The sequence below is a fragment of the Neophocaena asiaeorientalis genome, unplaced genomic scaffold (genome assembly GCF_003031525.2).
Source record: "Neophocaena asiaeorientalis asiaeorientalis breed wild unplaced genomic scaffold, Neophocaena_asiaeorientalis_V1.1 scaffold240, whole genome shotgun sequence".
NCBI classification, from domain to species: domain Eukaryota; kingdom Metazoa; phylum Chordata; class Mammalia; order Artiodactyla; family Phocoenidae; genus Neophocaena; species Neophocaena asiaeorientalis.
In genome coordinates this window covers 5,506,115-5,524,805 of record NW_020185331.1, presented here as the reverse complement: position 1 = coordinate 5,524,805, position 18,691 = coordinate 5,506,115, and the positions used below count along the sequence as shown (strand labels likewise).

General features: G+C 46.0%; 1 protein-coding gene across 5 annotated transcripts in view; it reads right to left on the bottom strand.

The window, feature by feature from the left end:
• The window catches only part of WBP1L (WW domain binding protein 1 like), a 57,315-nt gene that overhangs the window by 25,105 nt on the left and 13,519 nt on the right, over window positions 1-18,691 (bottom strand). The gene's annotated exons all lie outside the window — the stretch shown is intronic.

Below are 18,691 nucleotides of genomic sequence, written 5' to 3'. Positions count from 1 at the left end.
GGATCTGAAATACTGAAGGTACACGTTAAGTTGCTGCTGTCTGTTGTGCTTTAAAAGAGATTCACCACAGTTTCACTGGACGGTGAAGAACAGTGGGGTGTCTCAGAGACCTTCCTCACTTTAAGCAAAGTTCTAAATTTAACCTCGTTTATTTCCTCAGCAGTTCCATCCCACTGCAGCAGGCTTTTGTTGGGAGCAAAAGAAATAATAACAGGACTTGTCTTGTGTGCTTGCCTGTCTAGAGACTAGTACCAGAGATTTATTGCCAGTAAAAAGTTCCACGCTGTTCAAGGAAACCATTTGCTTCTACCTCAACAAAGGGTTACATTAAAAATGGTCTCCCTGAGAAGAGAAACAAGATTTAAAAACATCTTCGGATCCAGACGCTCTCTCCAAAAGACTTGAATAACTTTAAAGAACTTTCTGTATTTTAAGACCTTATACCTTAGAATTAAAAGAGACGCCACATGATTTAGAAGAGGGGGAATTTAGTATCCTCCTTTTCTATATGTTATTGGAAATAGATTACAATAAACACAGGCCACAGCAACAGGGACCGGGCTTGGAATATGGCCTGTTATTAAAATAACTGTAGCCTAATTGTTCTTTAAGTTGTATAAAGTTATTTGAGCACTTCTGAGATCCTACCTTCTGGGGGGTGGTTATCCAGATTTTTCAGAGCAAGAGATAAAATGTCAGTTCCAGAAGGGCTTGATCTTATCTACTGGCCATAAAAAATTAACTTTATACCTGTCCTTGACAAGGCATAGTTCCTGCTGATTAGGGGCAACCAAGATGTCAAGATTCTAAATCTCTGGACAAAAAGTACCTATTGCTTAGAAAGCAGCAGGGAAAAGTACGCCCATTTCCCCTTTATTAAAACATGTCAGTCCACCCTTCCTGAGGCCTGTGGCTTGTGACTGCCTCCTGAGCAGAGTGCCATGCACTAGGCAGCAGTAGTTTTCAGCCCAGAGTGTCTCCACCCTGGCATGACAGTCGGCCCTTGGTATCCACAGAGTCAATCCCAGGCCGGCTGAATCACAGATGCGGAACCCATAGATGCAGGAGGGCCAAGTGGACTTAGTCATTTTACATAAGAGACTTGAACATCCTCGGATTTTGCTATCCGTGGAGCTTGTGGAACCAAACCCCTGTGAATACTGAGGGACAACTGTATTGACATTTGGAGCCAGATAATTCTTTGTCATGGGAACTGTCCTCTGCTTTGTAGGATGTTTAGCAGCATCCCTGGCCTCTACTCACTAGATGCCAGTAGCAACACCCCACCCAACCCCCTAGATGTGACAACCAACAATGTCCAAACATTGTCAAATGTCCCTTGGGGAGGGAGGCAAAATTGCCTCCAGTTTCGAACCACCATTCCAGCCAAACTGAACCACACAACTTAGCGCAGAATTGTGTTCCACCCAGCCTTGTCACCTGATTGTCCCCTGGGCTCCCCAACCACTCTGTAAATTCCCTGAGACAAGGATGAAGTCAATCTCATAAATGAACCTACCCTAGCAAAGGATCAGACATGCAAAAACCTTCAGAAAGTACTAATCCTGGTGACTGACGGTCAAGTAACCCCAAAGGCTAGTCCTCCTGCACGCTCCTTGTGACTCTTCACTACGCCCTACAAGCAGCAACATGAAGGGATCCTCCAAGAGTTAGGCCAGGGCTGTGGCGATGTGATTTCACATGATGACTAAGGGACCTACCAAAGGCTCTCTGGCCATGATAGGTTTACAGTAACCCAGCACAACCTGAGCCTGGCCCATCAACCCGAAACTTTACTCCTGAGGCAGGAGAGTGACTGCACATTCTATTTTCTTTGGCAGCCGGTCCCAGCCTATCCTGGGCCTCCGCACCACACTCCAGAGCCACACCCCAAGGAGTGGGAGGTCACAGGTATTCACACCACTGCCTGGGGGTAACCAGGGATTTCTAAATCCTTGAAGAAAACCACAGGATAGGCTGGGCAGTATTTGAAACCAAGAATGAGACCATGAAGAAATGGACAAATTCTTAGAAATGCACAACCTTCTGAGACTGAACCAAGAAGAAATAGAAAATATAAACAGACCAATCACAAGCACTGAAATTAAAACTGTGATTAAAAGTCTGCCAGGGGCTTCCCTGGTGGCGCAGTGGTTGAGAGTCTGCCTGCCAATGCAGGGGACACGGGTTTGAGCCCTGGTCTGGGAAGATCCCACATGCCGCAGAGCAACTAGGCCCGTGAGCCACAATTACTGAGCCTGCGCATCTGGAGCCTGTGCTCCGCAACAAGAGAGGCCGCGATAGTGAGAGGCCCGCGCACTAGGATGAAGAGTGGCCCCCACTTGATGCAACTAGAGAAAGCCCTCGCACAGAAACGAAGACCCAGCACAGCCATTAATTAATTAATTAATTAATTAAAGGAAAAAAAGTCTTCCAACAAACAAAAGCCCAGGACCAGATGGCTTCACAGGTGAATTCTATCAAACATGTAGGAAGAGCTAACACCTATCCTTCTCAAACTCCTCCAAAATATAGCAGAGGGAGGAATACTCCCAAACTCATTCTACAAGGCCACCATCACCCTGATACCAAAACGAGACAAGGATATCACAAAGAAAGAAAACTACAGGCCAATATCACTAATGAACATAGATGCAAAAATCCTCAACAAAATACTAGCAAACAGAATCCAACAGCACATTAAAAGGATCATACACCATGATCAAGTGGGGTTTATCCCAGGAATGCAAGGATTCTTCAATATATGCAAATCAATCAATGTGATAACACCGTATTAACAAATTGAAGGAGAAAAACCATATGATCATCTCAATAGATGCAGGGAAAGCTTCTGACAAAATTCAACACCCATTTATGATAAAAACCCTCCAAAAAGTAGGCATAGAGGGAACTTACCTCAACATAATAAAGGCCATACATGACAAACCCACAGCCAACATCATCTCTATACTACAAAGCTACAGTAATCAAGACAGTATGGTACTGGCACAAAAACAGAAATATAGATCAATGGAACAGGATAGAAAGCCCAGAGATAAACATGCATATGGTCACCTTATCTTTGGTCAAGGAGGCAAGAACATACAATGGAGAAGTGAAACTAACACACCATTGTAAAGCAATTATACTCCAATAAAGATGTTAAAAAAAAAAGAATGAGACCATGTGTCACAGTTCAGTGGAAGCTCCTGAGAGCATGTATGTTAAGCAAGAGAACCAAACAATAAAGAATATTCTGTCCCCCTTCATGCAATGCCCAAGGGAACCAATGTCTTCTGTGAGACACAGTCCCAGCAAAATATACACCACTTGCAGGAAAATAAGTCACTGTGTCACACTCCAGCCAGCCATTCTCAAAGCCTGTCTCCCTCTCTATTGAGATATATACAGCTTTCTGCCACTGCCCCTCCTCTCTCTTTCAGTTAAAAGAACAAGACAGGTCAAGCAAGTCACCTAGGACTGAATCACCATTTTTAGCAACAGATGCCTCTTGTGAGGTCCACGTTCAAGTCCAGTTGAGCCCTGCCCACAGCAGCAATGGCTACAGAGGGGGCACAAAAATGGCTAAACCAGGTCAAATGCAGGGCTGCTTCAACTCACTGTTGCTACAAATTAGCAACAAATAGAGTCAAGAAGTGCCAGGGAGGAACTGGTATCCAGCTGCTGGGGAGTCAGGGCAGGGGAAGGAATTTTATAGCACAGTTTTTGGGGTTTTTTTCCTCCAAGTAGTCCCAAATTATTGTTTTCCTGGACTAAAATTTACCTCTTCAAGGAAAAGGGGTGGGAGGGGGTGGATCAAACTCATGGGATATTACTGGAGGAAGTGAATGTTTTCTTTGGCTCCATCCTGGATAAAAGTTTCAAAATCAGCAGATACAGTCTTCTTTTCCACCAAGTTACTGTCCAGTCCACTGGTTTCTCTTTGCTTTGATAACAAGAATGTGATGAAAAACAAGCACATTCCTCTTAAAAAAGCAGCTTCTTGCAACAGAGATGGTTGGGGGGGGCGGTGTTTAAAAAGTCACCTGAAAGGGCTTGGACGGGAACCATCCTTTCTGTTAGGTGACTATAGGAAACTGAGGTGTTCTACGGAGCTGTCGCTTGTAGTTTTCACTCATTTTTACAAATCAGTTCCAAATCAGTACACCTCTGGTAGTACAAACAAGTGTTACTTGGTGTTTGCTGCATTTATATACAGCCAGTTCCCTTCCAGCAGGGTCTTGCTTACTTTGTCCTGAACCTGGTAGAGAGGCTAATTAAAATCAGCACACATAGGACGGTAATGGTGACTGGGACACTCAGTCCCGTGCAGAGAACAGGGCCGCAGGGAGAAGGTCTGGCAACAGGTTTGGTGCAGGAACCCTACCAGCGATGTGCAACAGCAGGACAGCACTGAGGAGACGTGGCCTCCAGAGCTACCGCTGCCACACGTTAGCTCTGTGATCTCGAATAGATAATTTCTTGACTTTCCGCTGCCTCACAGGTGAAAGGAGATAAGACCTCCTACCTGATGGGTGGCTGTCGTGACAAAATAATCAAAGTATCATGTCAACGTTGGCTGATATTCAGCAGTGTAGGGGTTAAATTGGAAGTTGGAAAATTCCATCTGCCCTCTCCCTGGGCACGGCTCCCGCGCTTGCAGCTCCAGGCTACCTTCCCTGTGTCCAGGGAGTAACTGGGGTTCAACACTCTGGCTGCCCTGTCACATTCAGCACCAGGCCAAGCAGGGGCCTTTTCAAGAATACAAACAACCCCCTGTGCCTCTACCCATACATTCCAACCTGGGCAAGAGCACACTGCCTGAGCGGGCCCCAGACCCACCCCACTTTCACTGGGGACTACTCATTTCAGTATCAGGGATCATCTCACTTCATCAGTGAGGGCAATTTGGGGGATAATTTTCCCACAGAGAAAGGCAACATTCGAGGTACAGGATATAAATTCCTGTCTTGACGGATCTAGCCTGCATTCCAGCAACTAGAACTTGCCATCAACTGGTCCTTCCACATACCTACAGTGCAACAACTGAGACCACCGGACTGTGGAAAGGACCACCTGCAAAAGCCTCCTTTCCACACTTCTGAACTGTACCACTCCATTCCTAATGTCACTCGCCCACCGCCACCTGCCTAACGTTCCATCACCTGCGTGCTTGTTCTACACCACCTGCCTGACTGTGAGGGCATGGATAGTTTCTATTGATACCTCTTTGTATCCACAACGTGCTTTGAGTAGAACAGGTGCTCAATACTTTTCAGATATAGATGTTAGTCATAAGAATCCTTCAGCATTATAAAATCAATACCTTCTGAATTAAACATGAAATAGAATTCATTCAAATCAGCAGACCAAGAACATTCTGTTGCAATCTTGTTCTCTGAAAATCAGTGATCCATCTGTTAGGTATACAGGATGGATTCCCTCTTAACCAGAAAACTCATTTTCTAATCTTGCCAGATAATGAAGGGATGGCATGCTCAACTGTGTGTTGTATCTAAAATCTGGCACATGGTGCCATAGCCCAAAAGTTCAGTAGCTGACTCTCTTCCAAACTTCAGCCCCATTAAGCACAAAAAGACTGTTCTCTAGACAACACTGTAGCTTCCAGGGGGCTGTCTTAACTGTCCCTTGACTGGAAGAACTAATACAGCCTTGAGGCCTATCTGCCCTTCACAGACACTGAATTCATGCCACACTCATTATTAGATTGAAGGTCCCTCATGCCTCCCTCTTTCTCAGTGTCATAGAGGACACCAATACTCGATGAACCAAGGTCTTTGTTTTGTCTCAGGCATACTTAATACCAAGACTCACAGATGAGTTTCCCTTCTCATCTGCAGGAGAAAACAAAAACAACACTCCCAACCTGATCTGTCTGGAATGCTCTTTCCCCAGCTCATATGTCTGGTAAACTCCTACTCATCCTTTGAGACTCAGATCAGATATCACCTTCTCAGGAAAGCCTTCCATGCCCACCCCCCTCCCCAAGCCTGATTTAGATGCTTTCCCACCCTCTGCTGTCCTAGTCCCTGGGGATCCTCTGTTCCGGGCTTTAGCACATTGTCATGTAATTATTTCCCAGCTACTAAAGTGCAGGTGGGGGTGGGGTTTGCTCAGAGTGGGGCCAGACACCGCCTGGGTCCGGGCCACCTGGGGAACACAACAGAAATGCAGATTCCTGGGCCCTGGGCCCACACCTACTGAATCTACATTTTAATAAGCCCCACTCCCAGGTGATTTTTATGCATTTTGAGAACTACTGCATTAGAGTATGAGCTCCTTGGAAGTAAGGATTGTGCTTTATTTATCCTTTGTGCCGGGTTCACATTCATTAAGTGCAGAGGCATTATTCAGTAGATGCTGCATGCATGAGAATCTTCCACAGGGTAAAATGTAAAAGGGCACTCAGAGACAAATGTCTCATCTGGTACCTGGGCCACCTAGAAACAACCTTCCGAAAACATGCCCCAACTGGAACAAGGCATTAATCCAACTCCACTTTCATAGACACTGATGGGTAGTGAGAAAAACACCAGGCTTTGGAATTAAAAAACCTGGGTTTACAACAAACAAACAAACAAACAGAACTTTGATGACCATTTCCCTAGCTAGTTGAGCAACTCTGGACAAGTAGCTTACCTACTGTAAGCCTCGGGATGCACTTCTGTAGAAACAGAATCACACTACCACGTAAGGCAGGGGTGCTATGTGGATTAAGAGGGAAATAATATATGAAAGCACATATATATATTGTGTATGATAAAGACTAACAGCATATATGTTTTGTGCCATTTTCTTAAAAACAGAATTATCGCCAAGTAATCTTTAGAAGGCTGGCTTTTACGTAGCTCCAATAAAAAACAGTTACACTGTCAGACACAGAAATGCTAGAAATATACAAAATTATGTTACCAAAAATACTCAGGGTTTTTATAGGCAAAGCTTGAATCACAGAAGCCTAAGGCAAAAAGGGCCTCAAGAAGTCCTCTAGTTCGGCCCTCTATCAGGAACCCGTTCAGAAACAAGAACAAAGATTCACCTGCTGTGGATCCTCCGAGATGCTCCCCACAACCAACCCAGTTCTTCACTCCACCTACCTCTGCATCCTTTCACTTAACTGAGCAGAGGTTACTGGACACGAGCAAGACTGATAGTAAATTACACTGGTACAGTAAGTAGTGGCCTCCCAAGTCTCAGTCAATGCACAATGACCAAATCCCAGGGCAAGAGCTCCTGCCTACTATATCCTTCACCTCTGTAAAGGAACCAGTCCTCTAGCTTCTTGTTTCTTTACGTTTTTTGCTAAATGCCTATTCTCAGTCAGCCAAGGTGCTAGTGTTTTAAATATTCTTTTGTGAAATCTTCCCAATGACTCTTCCAGTAGGTTTTATTGTTTCCATTTCAAAGATGAGGTTCAGAGCAGTTAAGCAGCCTCTGAGACCCAGGTGGGGAGCCAGGATATAGACTTGGGTCTTTCTGGTTCCCCAGCCCTGCTCTTTCCACTGTATCAGGCAGTTTCCAGCCGCTATCCCCTGCCTGCTGACATAACATGGGATGCTTCATCCATCCTATTTCCAACGCTGCTCAAAATCCTTGCCAGGGCTTACTCTGCCCATGGGTTAAAAGGACAGTCTTTCTTGAGGGGCAGAGGAGGTGCTCAAAAAGGGCCCCCAACGCTCTGCCTATCGGCGGCATCAAAGGAACTCTGAAGATTAACAAGAGCAGTAATGGAACGTGCGGAGCTTTTCAGAAAAGCTTACTTTTAAAAGAATTTCAGGCAATCCAAGGGAGACTAGCACTTTTCTAAGAGTGAGGTTAAACCAGCAGTCCCTAGCAGTGACTTTCTTTGCTAAGGCTTCTGGTTTGATCACATCTGTGGCTTTTCCTCCCCCAGGAACAGGCAGTAGAGGGTGTGTGTCTGTCCCCACCCCCTCTTACAGCCGCCACTGGTTACAGTTACACATTCCGAAACAGACGTGCCTCTCAGACCAAAGAGGGGGCAGGGGTGGCCAGCTCTCAGAAGCCCTGGAACAAATAGTTGGCAACAGCTGTGTTCTCAGAAGACCGCAGTTGGTCGCTCGCTACTGTTTTCTCATTCCACACCAGGTTATCGGCTATAATTCAGTGCCCCTACTTCAAATAGCCGCGCGCAAAGCAATCGAGTTTCTGCCACAGGGGTCTGCTGGCTTTGAAAAATCGGTCAGGAAGGCCAAAATGTGATCAGTGCCACCCCCACCCCTCTGAGGCATTCAGGCTGTCCCTCAGTCACACAGTCCTGACCACACACTGAGGAGGAGAAAGCCTCCGGGCGCGCTACCCTGTAAAAGAAGGCCCCGACCCCAACTCAGAATCTCTTCAGAACCAGGGAACTGTGAAGAAATCTCTGCTAACTAGCCAAATCAAAATGGAGAAGGAATAAAAGGGGTTTTGATCAAGAATCCCGCTCTGCCTCTCCCCCTCCCCAGCCTCACTCAACTGTTTCCTCCCTAAGGCTCTGGTAACGGTTTTATGGTGCTAAAGGAAAATCAGAACGGAGGGCCCCAGAGAGACCTCGGTGAGGTAAGGGGTTAAGACACGGTGGCTCTGGGAATAAGGAGCAACTAGCAGGCAGGAAAGGAAGACTGGAAAATTCTGTGGGAGCTGGCCTGTTTTAACTGCAAGACATTTTCTAAAAGGTTCCCTCCGCCCAAAGCAGCAGGATGATAAACTCCCACCCTTCTTCCCTTCCCGAACCCGATCCACGGACCACCCGTTCCATTACCTGTCTAAGACCCAAAAGGAAAGGCATCCTGCAAGAGCATCGTCCACACTAACGTTGGGAAAAAAGGGCTTTTTAAAAGTTAAGGTCTTGGAATGAGCATTTTCCCTGGTGGCCCTGGTACTCAGCAGTCCCGGTTAACCGGCCTTCCTTAGCAAAGAAGAGAAAGTAAACAGACTCCTGGGACCAAGCAGGCACTCTGCCTCCTGCTCTCCTCACTGCTTCCCCCTACCAGCCTCCCACCCCCCCGCCTGGCTCCGACCCACCCCCACTTTCTCGTGACATATCTCAGACGCAGCAAAGCTGAAGCTGTCTGCCAAGGGGGAAATGACATCAGTTCAGGCACGGCAGAAAAAACTCCAGACAGCTGCTGCTGTGGAATACTGAGAAGGATGTGCTGCAAACCTATGAAGGCCTGCCCTGGACCCACCTAGGGTTGGAGCCCACAGCAGGAGGAGGATGGGGGGCTGCTGCCCGCTGCCCGCTCCCATCGGCTCTGAGCAGGCTGGGCTGTACATAAATCAAGGCTCTAAGGCTGAACAGAGCTACACTTCTCTGAATAATGACTGGATTCTAATAGCTCCCAAGGTCTTGTTTCTCCTCCTTGGGAAAGAAAAGGAGGCCAGGGGCTGTCAGTTTCACAGAAACTTTTCCTCCCCCCACCCCTGCCAGAGCTGGTGCTCAATAAAAGTGCACTCTGGCCTGGTTGTTTCAACTTTCTCTAGGGATGGATGCAATTCACAGAGACAGGTTGGAGAGGCACCCCTCCCCCAGCGAAGGCAGGACCTGCTACCTTGGGCGCTGACCTCTCAAGCCCTCGCTTTGACAGGAGAGTTTATATTTCATAAACAAACTGTGTGTATAGGTGCCAACATCTTTCCTCACTTGTCTTACAAAAGGTACAACAAGTCCCACGGCTGCCTCCAAGTTGCCAGTGAAGCAGATCATCTATATTTAAACCAACTCTTGCTTCTGAAAAGTTCACCACCTTAGGTTTGTCAGGCTTTCTTCTCTAAGCTCAGTTTATGGAGAAAACGGCTCTCTGTAAGGTTGGTGGCCTCATCTGACTTCTCCCAGTCAGTGGTATAAGCCAACTCTCGTCTGGCCACTGTTCCCTCAACAGCAGGTCACAGGCGCTCCCTCCAGTCCTGAATCCTCCACCAAGGACAACACTAGCTAAGGTCCGTGTTTGGATGTGGACTTGCAGAAATGACTCTCAAGGAGAACAATCTTCAGAGGAACTTTATGAACCCAAAGTTACTTTCTAATAATTATATTTCTGTCACTCAAAGCAAGTATATCTCCTTTCTTTCTACCTTCTGCAACAATTTTCTTTCAGTGATACTTATGAAAGGCCCCCATGGGACTGGCACTGTGCTGAGCAGACCCAGGTAAGTCAGAAATGATTCTTGCAAATTAGTTATCTTTCACCTCCACCTAGGACAATAAATTAGCAGTACATAACACTTACAGCAAGGTGAGTTGCCAAAAGTACTTAGTGAATCCAGCCAGACACAAAATGTGCTTGCTGCAGGTCTACTGACGGTCAAGGTCACATCGACTTTCCTGACAAGGAAATGAATGAGCCAAGCCAGCTGGGCCATTTCCTGGAGGCTCACAGAAAAATGACTCACAGTCTCATTGCTTTGCAGAAGGGAAGAGGGGTGAAGTGGCTTCTGCTGCTGCAGGTGTTTGGGGACTAGGGAGCCATTCTTCAGCAAATATGTATTCTCAAGACACGGTCATCCAGTCTATCCTATGCCTTGCTGCTACCCTCACATACAGGCCGAACTGCCAGACAGGCAGGCCTGGACATCGAGGCACAAGAAAGAAGAGGCTGCTTCCAACGCCCTCCTTTCATTTCCTCAGTTCCCTGGCAACCGCCGACCATCCCAAAACACATGCAGCATTATTAATTTTGACAATCAAACTGGAGGAAGGGGCATCCTCAGCCCCTCCTGGGCAACTCTGGTCTGAACCTACCTAACAAGAGAGAGTTAGGTGACACTTGCAGCTCTACAGAAAGAGTACATGGCATAAGTGTACTTACTCATTCATTCATTCCACACCTATTGAATGCCCACAGCGTGCCAGGGCACTGGTCTAGGTGCTGGAGGTACTGCCATGAGCAAAACAGTCAAGAACCCTTGCTCTAATGGGCAAAGGAAATATTCCACATTTCCAAATAATATTTATCAGCAGTCATGTCTGAATAAGTGGAACTGCAACAAAATTATTAGAAATCCAAAAATAATCTTGTGAAAGTTCAAGCTAAATTATCAAAATTGCAACATAGGCTGCCCAATTTCCTCCCAACCTAATGAATCATCCTTTTATGGATGCTACTCAAGACAGTGTTTCTAATCAGCATCTGCCTACTTTTATCTTCTTATAAGATTGTAAGTTCCTTGTGCAAGGCAGCATTAAACCCAAAACATTACACGGAGCACAACATCATGTACTCTAACAAAGTGATCACTGAGAATGGCTTCTTTCTCACTGATCTATTTTTCCTTGCCCCTAGTCCCTGACCAACCCTCACTGAGCGCTAAGATTTGGGGGATGAGGAGAAAAAGAAGCTGAATTGTCAAATGCAGGCATTCCCAGGAAGGCGAGTTCACTTTTCTCCATGCTCTACGAATATTATAACCCAGGGACACAGCAGTCAATTTGGGGATTTAAGAGGCAAGAGGATAATCAGCAATTTCTGCTAGTCTGAGAAAAAAGGGTTCTTTTATGTAAGTGATCCAGGTTCATACATGGTGGACCAAAGCTAAGTCAAATCCTTCTTCAAACCATTTTGGTCATCTGCCTGACAATGCAGAATTTAATTCAATGCTGAATTCACCAATTTAAAAAAAAAAAAAAAAAAAGAAGAGTCACACTAAACTGGGATGGAGCAGGATCATGTTGTCAAAATGTTGCAATTTAATCCCACTACTGGGCATATACCCAGAGAAAACCATAATTCAAAAAAGACACATGCACACCAATGTTCACTGCAGCACTATTTACAATAGCCAGGACATGGAAGCAACCTAAATGTCCATCGACAGATGAATGGATAAAGAAGATGTGGTACATATATACAATGGAATATTCCTCAGCCATAAAAAGGAACAAAATTGGGTCATTTGTAGACATGTGGATGGGCCTAGAGACTGTCATACAGAGTGAAGTAAGTCAGAAAGAGAAAAACAAATATCGTATATTAATGCATATATGTGGAATCTAGAAAAATGGAACAGATAAACCGGTTTGCAAGGCAGAAATACAGACACAAATGTAGAGAACAAACGTATGGACACCAAGGGGGATGAACTGGGGTGGGGGGGGGAACTGGGAGATTGGGATTGACATGTATACACTAATATGTACAAAATAGATAATAAGAACCTGCTGTATAAAAAAATAAAATAAAATTCAAAAAAAAAAAAGTTTCAGTTTAACATGTTTATGGCCCCAAGCAATGTCTGAGACATCCTTCCACTGACCCAGAGCTCTCTTTCCCAGTTCAGAGAACTCACAAAGATAGTAATGCTGGAAATCCTTTGGATTAACTTATTATTTAAGAAGACAGTGTTCGGGGCTTCCCTGGTGGCGCAGTGGTTAAGAATCCTCCTGCCAACGCAGGGCACACAGGTTCGAGCCCTGGTCTGGGAAGATCCCACATGCGGCAGAGCAACTAAGCCCGCGAGCCACAACTACTGAGCCTGAGCTCTAGAGCCCGTGAGCCACAACTACTGAAGCCCGCGCACTTAGAGCCTGTGCTCCACAACAAGAGAAGCCACCACAATGAGAAGCCCGTGCACCGCAACGAAGAGTAGCCCCCACTCACCGCGACTAGAGAAAGCCCACGCACAGCAACAAAGACCCAACGCAGCCAAAAATAAATAAATTAATACCAAAAAAAAAGAAGACATACTGCAAAGCATATATGTTCACGGCTAGTAGAATTCATTCCTTCACTGTACTTCATTTAAGAATCTTTTGGCAACGTTTTCTAAGCAGCCTATGCATTTATAATCTTTAAATTCTGGGAAGGAGGTGGGGAGAGACAGTTATTTGTTTATTACTGACAATAAGCCAGCCTCTGTGCTAGGACTTCATTTAACCAACATCTCACTTAATGTGACAACAATCCCATGATGTAGGTATTATTATCTTTATTGTTCAGTTGCAGAAACTGAAGCATATGGAGACCTTGCCCAAGGAAGAGCAGAGGAAGTAGGCAGAGGAAGAGCAAGGATTTGAATGAAGTCTCTGGCTCCAAAGACTCTTTCTCTTACAATAATACAGGAGTCATGATATTAAACCAGAAGTTACCAATAAGGCAAAAACCAGAATTGAGGGTCAGTTGAACGCTGAGCAGACATGCATGTCCCTGGTCTGTGCTCCGGAATCCTGTCTGTAAGACTGTCACTTATACCGGATCTGACAGTGGTGTTCCCAAGGGTGGAGTCAGGGCGCTGGGGCCCCAGGACTCCCATTCTGACCCACTTTGGGGCTGAGCTCTGTGAAGTAAATGACTGGGGAAGTCCTGAAGTTCTCATATGTTCCCAACACACAATGGGTCCCCACACAAGGAGCAAGCTGGCATGGAAGGTCTTCCATGCCTTGGATCTCAACTAACCTGGTGAAGTGCTTGTCATCTGGCCAGTGGAGGCTAAAGGAGACTAGGGTTGAGGGCCCCCGAGTTTTTCATTTCGCAATCAAGGAATCTGAAGAAAGAGGGTTTTGTCAGAACAGGACAACAACTGCCAGGCTTCTAGGGCAGGAGATAATCTCCAGACCTAAAGCCTTTTTATTTCCAGGAGTTTTGAGTAGAGGCTGCTAGGCCGACACAGAACATCTAAGATAAAAATAAAAGACCTTTCTTATCTTTCGCGGGTTGTGCACAAGCACATTTAATTGCCCTAGAGTTCTGACTCAAAAAACACAGAAATGAATACTAACCCAAACCCCAAACCAATGGGAGCGCCACAATCAAAGTCAAACCAAGATATTGTCACGTCATGAATGCCAGGCTTGGCATCAATAAAAGGATCCTGAAGTAATTATTTTGGGGAATGCCATAGGAAGAATTCCAAGCCCAGAACAAAGATTTGCAGAACCTTGCCAAGTAGAAATGTTAAGGACTGCTCAGCTGCCAGAAACCAAGAACACTAGATTATCTGTGTCCTGGGGCTGGACAAAGGCAGACATGTAGCAAGCCTGCCGAGGCAAGAAAACACACCTCTCCTGGGCTCCGAGCAGGACAAGGAGTTCTACAAGTCACAGGGCTTGTTTCTTCTACAAGGCATCCATGAAAACCTGTGGATGCTCTCCTGCTATTGTACTGAGTCTTCCCAGAAGTTGTCTGGGCAAACAGCCCTCAATTGCAATCACTTGCTAAACATCAAATGATACATTTCAGAGAGGGAGGATCTTAACCTACGCTGATATCTCATATTTTACAGATGAAAAACATGAGCTTCAGTGATGTTAGGTAATCATTCAAGGACACACAGCTAGTAAGCAGTGGAGCCAGCATTACAACCAGGTCTGTGTGGCTCCAGAATGGCTTGAACACGCATGGAGACAGTATTTTGATATTATACCCGTCACTTCCCCCTCTTCTGTGACATGATAGTCACAGTCGCATCCAGCCACCCAGGATATACCATGGAGATGAGAAGGATGCAACACTGGATGAACTGGTCTGGCCCTGGAGGACTGATTTATTCGATTACACAGTTAGAGAGAAAAGACAGCAGACACAGAGACAAACGCAGGCACCCTACAACAAATGGGAGGGGAGGAGTAGAGGCAGTAAATGCACGAAGGGCTTGAAGAAGGGAAGCTATTGAGGGATAAAATGGCCAAAGAAAGTTTTACCAAGAGATGGCTAACTAAAAATCATGTAGGGTTTGCAGGGAGAAGGTGAACACATTAAGCAGGGCCAAGCATGACTGAAAGCATGGAAACAAGGGCACACAGGGCATCTGAGAAAGGCAGACGATGGGCAAAGATCAGCTGGAGGTACAATGCATACATGTGTGTATTTACTGAGTACCTGTAACCAGCATACCTTTTCTTTCTGATGACTATTACTAAAATATGATAAATCTTGAAGTTGACTTTGTGGGGGGGATGTGGGAGGTGGAGAGAAGACATCCATGGCAATGGTACAGCCTTAGCCTTTTAAAAAGAGAGAAAAATCCTGGTGGTGCAGTGGTTAAGAATCCGCCTGCCAATGCAGGGAACACGGGTTCGAGCCCTGGTCCGGAAGATCTCACATGCCGCTGAGCAACTAAGCCCGTGTGCCACAACTACTAAGCCTGCGCTCTGGAGCCCGCGAGCCACAACTAGGTGCCCACGCACCGCACCTACCGAAGCTCACGTGCCTAGAGCCCGTGCTCCACAACAAGAGAAGCCACCACAGTGAGAAGCCCTCGCACTGCAGCAAAGAGTAGCCCCCGCTCGCTGCAACTAGAGAAAGCCCGTGCGCAGCAATGAAGACCCAACACAGCCAAAAATAAATAAAATAAAATATATAGAGAGAAATAGCTCATAAACAATCACAACAAATAAACTTTAAAAAAACTTTTTAAAATAAAAAGAGAGAAAAATCAAAGTAGCAGAAGCTGAAACCAGTTTACAACAGCTTCCTAAGGCTTCTGCCTCTTGCTTCTCTGCCCCCTAACAAGAAAATCCTTTACTGCTGACAATCAATCACCCCACTGATATTTATCACCTTCGTGGATAAACATTTACTGCCCTCTCTGGAGAGTCCAGGGGTCTCCGAAACTCACCACTGACAGGGGGCTGTCACTGATGGTTAGTGTGCTGTTGCTGGATCGGCAACTTCAGCTTTATCAAGTACAACAGCAGCCTTGTTTGTTTTTATACCAAAATGCTAGGTTCATTTTTCCTGCCCTGAAAACAGTTCACCAAACCGTCAAGTAGCCAAGAATTACATGAAAATCAGCAAGCTACAACTCAGGGCTGTCCCCAGAAATATTTCATGTCTCCTCACAAACTGCTCTCTAAACCAAAGATCGGAATAAGAAAAAAGGCGGGGGGGGACCTAGGTCACACCAACTACATGATATACTCTCACATGTAACTTGGAAAGAGAACTCCATTTAGGAAAATTAGTCTTCAAGGTCCCCACTAAATCTGATTTCATCTTTCACTTATATTTAAATTTAGGGCAGGGTAGAGAGAGACTCCACTTTTGGTGCAATGGTGGTAGGCCCAAGGAAAGGGCTAACGTCATGGTCATTTTATTAAAGGTACCTCAACTCTAAGTCCCTGGAAGCAGCTCCGGGCCCCCTGGATGCAAAGCCATAAGAGCAAGTGTGCATACTCTCCAGCGAGAGATCATCTTGGTTGTGATTTTATAGGAAAATCCACTCTTTTTTTTTAACATCTTTATTGGAGTATAATTGCTTTACAACGGTGTGTTAGTTTCTGCTTTATAACAAAGTGAATCAGCTATACATATACATATATCCCCGTATCTCCTTCCTCTTGCGTCTCCCTCCCACCCTCCCTATCCCACCCCTCTAGGTGGTCACAAAACACGGAGCTGATCTCCCTGTGCTCTGCGGCTGCTTCCCACTAGCTATCTATTTTACATTTGGTAGTACCACTCCCTTTTTCACGTACTCATAAATTCAGCAGAGTTATTTATTCTCAGGCCTATCTCCTCTTCTATAGTATAAGCAACTTAAGGGCAAGATGGGTAACTTTCATTTCTGTGTCCCTCACAATACCGAGTAATGCCTCACACAAAGCAGGCTCTCAAGAAAAACTGGTTACATGGATGAAGAGAATTGATGACTAAAGAGAAGATGGTAAAAATGAAGCTAATACACCTAAATCCCCAAACATTTGGGCAGGTGACTTTTTCTGGTCACAGAAACCTGAAAAACAGCTAAGAGATAAGAAGTGCACCTGGATGGTACTCTGAGCTCAGGAGGCTTGATGAAGGGATTGCGAAACCCTCTGGCTATCTAATTTCTCAGCTGAGGAATTTAAAGCACTTAAGCCATCTCAAAAGCAAAACTGCCTTCCTCAAGGCAGAGCTGGGACGTGATCTAACGCCCCCGTGACAGTTTTTCCTTTATGGAGAATGGGGTGAAGCTGCTTCTGGTTTTGCCTCCCCTTCACCAGAAACTCCATTAGCAACACCTGGAAGTCGCCTTTTTTGCTTAAAGGATTGTGAAACTTAATAAGCCCCTAGTTGGGGGCTTCCCTGGTGGCACAGAGGTTGAGAGTCCGCCTGCCGATGCAGGGGACACGGGTTCGTGCCCCGGTCCGGGAAGATCCCACATGCCTCGGAGCGGCTGGGCCCCTGAGTCATGGCCGCTGAGCCTGCGTGTCCGGAGCCTGTGCTCCGCAACGGGAGAGGCCACAACAGTGAGAGGCCCGCGTACCGCAAAAAAAAAAAAAAAAGGCCTAGTTGGAAACACAGCTCCTGGCACTAGGCCTTCCCTCAGTTCCTAGATCTTATGTATATCAAATACTACCTCCTCCTTACTTAGGCTGTTTGGTAACCAAATCTACTCCAGGTCTAAGATTTCATGGTCAAAAATACCAGCGGAAAACTTTATGAAAACGTATCCCTCCCATAAGCTGTAGGGAGTGGGGAAACTTCTGGAACATGCACGTCCACACCCCAAGTAAAATGATGACTGAAGGTGGTGAAACTGGAGAGGGAATCACACCAGATGCAGGGACGCTGGACCTTCCGTCACATTACACCCAACCACGGGCCACACCTGAACCCTGGATTCCCAGGCCGCAGAGAGTGAGGCAACACAGGCTGACAGCAGTTTCAAAAACACCTTGACCCGGAGTCCAAATCGTGAAGAAAGCACTACAGCAACGCAGAAGTGGGCAGGAAGACCCTACTCTATAAGTAGAAAACTTAGGGGGAAAACGCTGGAAGGGCCTTTGAGAAAGCATCCCCATCACAGCAAGAAGTCAGCACAAGTCACTGTCCCTTCCTGAAAAGAAGTAGCAGGTGCCAATATCTTATATTTTATATCCAACATTCCAAAGTCCTTCACTTTTCTCAAGATGCACGTTCTTGGCAAGATGTGCTCAGTACTATTGAGAATTACATTTTTTTTTTTTCGGCCACACCATGCAGCTTGTGGGATCTTAGTTCCCCGACCAGGGATTGAACCCAGGCCCTCGAAAGTAGGAGCATAGGGTCCTAACCACTGGACCACCAGGGAATTCCCAGTGTTATAGAAAAGGTGGCACTAACCAATGAGAGACACAATAAAGCATCACCCTTACAGAGATCTCAGGTTTATAAACTACTTTCATATCCCTTTTCATTGTTCCTTATATCAGCTGGTGATAGGGCCAGGCAATTACCATCCCCACTTGCCGGGCAGTACACTGGTCTGGAGTGTGAGTTGACCTAGGACTAGACCTAGGGTTTCTGACTGAAGAGGCAGAGGTCTTCCCATGGAACTCTAGTAATTGACTGCCTAGGGGCAGATTTTCCTTTAAGCTAGACTCTGTCAGGGCTCTGGCACTCTACCATGCTACCACCTATTCTCATGACCCTGGGCCAATTACTTCACCTCTCTGAGCCTTCATTACTTTTATCAGCATCACCCAGAAACCGCTCCGAGGCAGCCATTTCTGCGATAAGAGGCTCACATGGTTAAAGAAGTTTACCGACCCTCTTGGAGATTCACGATGCATGTGTTTTACGGTTAAGCCTCTGAAGGGTCCCACAATTAAGAAGCCTGTTCAACCCTAAATCTCCTACATTTCAAACAGCACGGCCTCTCTTACCAAACATCTGTTCATAGCATCATTATCTCTGCGGTGTCTTTCTTTGCCTCCAAATTCTATGTTCCACCTCTCCCTCAGCAGCATTGCTCATTAGCCGTGAGACACCCC